Source organism: Taudactylus pleione, unplaced genomic scaffold (genome assembly GCF_031769625.1).
Source record: "Taudactylus pleione unplaced genomic scaffold, aTauple2 ptg000289l, whole genome shotgun sequence".
In the NCBI taxonomy this organism is placed as follows: domain Eukaryota; kingdom Metazoa; phylum Chordata; class Amphibia; order Anura; family Myobatrachidae; genus Taudactylus; species Taudactylus pleione.
Genome location: NW_028284691.1, coordinates 2,286,697 through 2,290,522, shown reverse-complemented (window position 1 = coordinate 2,290,522; position 3,826 = coordinate 2,286,697).

Below are 3,826 nucleotides of genomic sequence, written 5' to 3'. Positions count from 1 at the left end.
TTTGTGTCAATCAGTTTGTTGTACACAGAATATTATGTCAAGAAGTAATGTAATGCCATGTTTGCTCCCAATTTCTCTGTTAAAAAGATATCTGAGAAGAAATGTTTGTGTAATCGAAAATTAGCCTCCATGAGGTCAAAGAAACGGATATACGCTTCTAAGCAAAGTTTGTCATACTGGTATAGTCCATTAAGAATAGAGATTGGCCTTTCATGTACATTAGTTCCAGCAATGAACCATGTGTAACATAGTTCTGGCCTCTTTACACTGGCCATTTAATGCGGGCAGAAGCAATGATGCTCATTTGCTGTCACCTCTGCAGTGAGCTTTGCATTCACAGTGTTGATTGCCTGCTGCCCTTCTACATCCCTTGTCTACTGACTGGATGTTTTGGTGTCATTCAGGACCATGGGGGTCATTCAGACCCACTCGCAAGCGGGTCGATGTTCCCCACTGCGCATGCGCACAACGGAGGGAGCTCCGTCGTGTGCATGCGCGAGACCCGGACTGCGACAGCCAAGCTGTCGCTCCGGGTCTCGCACCAAAGGGGACGTGCTGTCGATGGTGACTGACAGCACGCCCCCTTTGGTGGGTGTGCCTGCCAGACGGAGGCGTTCCCATGGGAACGCTTACCGTCTGAAGCCGACCCCACTGACATCACTAGTGATGTCAGTGGGAGTGATTTTGGCTCTGATAGAGCCAAAATCACTCCAGGGCTTGTGGCAGGGAGACCCTACCGCAGGGTCTCTGTCGCAAGTCCGATGGTCAAGACCATCGCGACCATCTTTTTGGACGCTCGTATATGCTGTGGGTGGTCACCCACAGCTATACGAGCGTCCAGGACGCCGCTCCATTTTAATGGAGGAGGGCCCTGATTCAGAGCGAGCACTCTGGTCAGAGCGTCAGTCTCTGAATCAGGCCCCATGTACGCTATGTAGTGTAAAGAAGTGGTCATGGCCTTGAATGACCCCCAAAACTTTAAACAATGAGAAGGCACCAGGAGGATGTTCAACCTCTGCCAGGTAAAGTACTAGGGGGGCCAGTAATGGGTGAAATTGTGCAAGGGGGTTAATCAATATGGGCAGCAATTGGGAAGAGATGGCCATCTCCATTCACTATATGGCTACCTCCTGTAAATATTTAACTCCATTGTCCATATCAACAATACACGTTCTTGGTGTGTGATATAGGATATCTAAAATTAAACTTCTTATTAAATTCAAAGATGGAGGAACTTTAGATATACAAAATTTAATGATGACCTGTTTCATCAAAATACTAAACACTGTCAAAAAGGCAATAATGTTGTAATTTCGGATAAAGATTCTCATTAAGAGAAATCTGCAAAAAGAAGAGCTTAAACTCGTTTTGATAGTTTACGATGAAACATGGTATTAAAAAAATAATTTATCCAAGATTCGTATAATTTTTCTACAGTACCATAAATCATGTGCCAAAGTGGCATTAGGATGTCACCATTTACTGCAAGCCCCTATTTCTGAAGCAACTAAATGTTTTCTATGTATTCTGGAGTCATACATTCTATTTATTATTTTAAGATAAGTTTCCTTTTAAGGCAATAGAGGGGAGTACTCACATAACTTGGTCTAAGTTAGAAAGAACTGCTGGGAGATCCAAAGTTATAGATCTTTACTCCAAACCTGCTCAGTATTCACCCAAGTCAAAGAACATGTGTAAAATCGATAAAATTATTATATAGATTTATGTATTCTAAATCTACAAATTTTAGATATTTCATATCCTTTATTAAATCACTGGAGTCTACAGAACTAAATATGGGGATAATGGATGTGAGGGACTTGGAGATGCATAAAAAGATGAAAACCATTCATAAGCCTCAAGAATAGAAAGCCCAGATTAGACTTTGTCAAAAAAACATATGAAAAAACCAGCCCAGTTCTGGAACACCATTCTTTGTACAGATGAATCTAAGATCACCCTGTACGAGAATGATGAGAAGAAAACAAGTATGGAGTAGGTTTGGAATGGCTCATGATCCAAAGCATACCACATCATCTGTAACACACGCTGGAGGCAGTGTGATGGCATGGGCATGCATGGCTTCCAATGGCACTAAGTCATTAGTGTTTGTTGATCTGACATAAGCAGCCAGATAACGTGTATAGGGATATACGGGCTGCTCAGATTCAGCCAAGTTGATTGGACAGCACTAGTAAAGGCCTGGCAAAGCATAACAAAGGAAGAAAGCCAGCATTTGGTGATGTCCATAGGTTTCAGACTTCAGGCAATCATTGACTACAACGGATTCTCGACATAGACCCGTATTCAAGTTTGGATTATAAAGTCTGCTCCACATCGGAGCTTTTCTGGGGATAAAGTATCGGGCGCGTGGCCGCTTTTATCCCCATATTCAATTTGGAGCCGGTGAAAAAAGGAGCCTGCAGAAAGGTAAGTATTGGGAAAAATAGGGGAATTTTCGGGAATTCATCCTGGGACCCCCCTAATGATGTCCAGACATGGGCGATCACTGTAGGTACCCCCGTTTAGCCCTGCAGATTGTGTTATGTATTTTTAAATAGTCGCAACTGGTGTTTTTTCCCCGCCATTGAAGTAGGGATGCAGAAGAGCACTTTTTTCGTGTTTAAAAGTGTTCCCATCAAATTTTGGTTACATGAAAATGGGTACTAGCATATTTTTAAGTCCCTAAACTAATTTTTTTTAAATTCTGCAAAAATGCACCTGCTGCTAATAGCCTATTCTAGAAAACACCTGTCACATACTTACAGAATACCCCTGAACCTATTTCCCTATTTTTAAACACTGTTCCCGATTTTTTTTTTTTTTTTTTTTACATCCCAAAATTAAAAATTTTTTGGGGTGTCCCTATTTTTTTTTACTTTTTTTGACGGTTCGTTTTCATGGGCTATTCCCAGGGGTGCAGGCTATTTTTTAAGCCTGCACCCCTAAACCCCATTTCTGCACTATTATTCGCCATGTAAAACATGGTGAAAAGTTATCCCAGGTTTTTTTCAGACTTTTCGAACCTGTGAAAAGTCTTTGAAATTGAATACAGGGATAATTAAAATAGGCGAAACTGACGTCATCGGCGATAAATTGCTGATTCCGACTTTTCGCAGCCTAATTGAATACCCCCCAAAGTCTTAAAAATGAACATTTTATTTTTTCTTGTTCATTTGTCCAATTACATTTGAGCTCCTGAAAATAGGGGACTGTGCATAAAACTGATTGCAATTCCTAAACTTTTCATACAATATTTTTGTTCAACCCCTTGAAATAAAACTGAATGTCTACAATTTAATTGCATCTCCATTGTTTAATTACAAATCCATTGTGGCATACAGAGCCAAAGTTATGAAAATTGTGTCTGTGTCCAAATATATATGGACATACCTGTACACACTGATGATGCTGACAACGTAACCATGTGCTTATGCTAATGATGCAGAGATGTAGGCATCTTGAGGGGTGTACAACTCTGCATATTTGCAGAAATATGCTATTTTTACTTGCAGTTTTCATTTGTGTAATGTACACTCACTTTACTGCAGTGTGAGCATTTTGGTGTAAAATAGGGGTAGAACACAATGATCACCATAACGCTCCAACTACCTTCCATTCACATGCAAGAAGTCCCACAATATATAGACCAGTATGCTAATAGTTCAGTTCTACTTGATGTGCAGTGACCCCAATCCCATCTACTCCATTTTAAGTCCAGTACTAACATCCTGTGCATACTCATTGCACACTAATACAAAACATTTACAGAGCATCCTAAAATGTGTTGAGAGGTATTGCTATACCCAGCCTGGCTCAGAAGCCT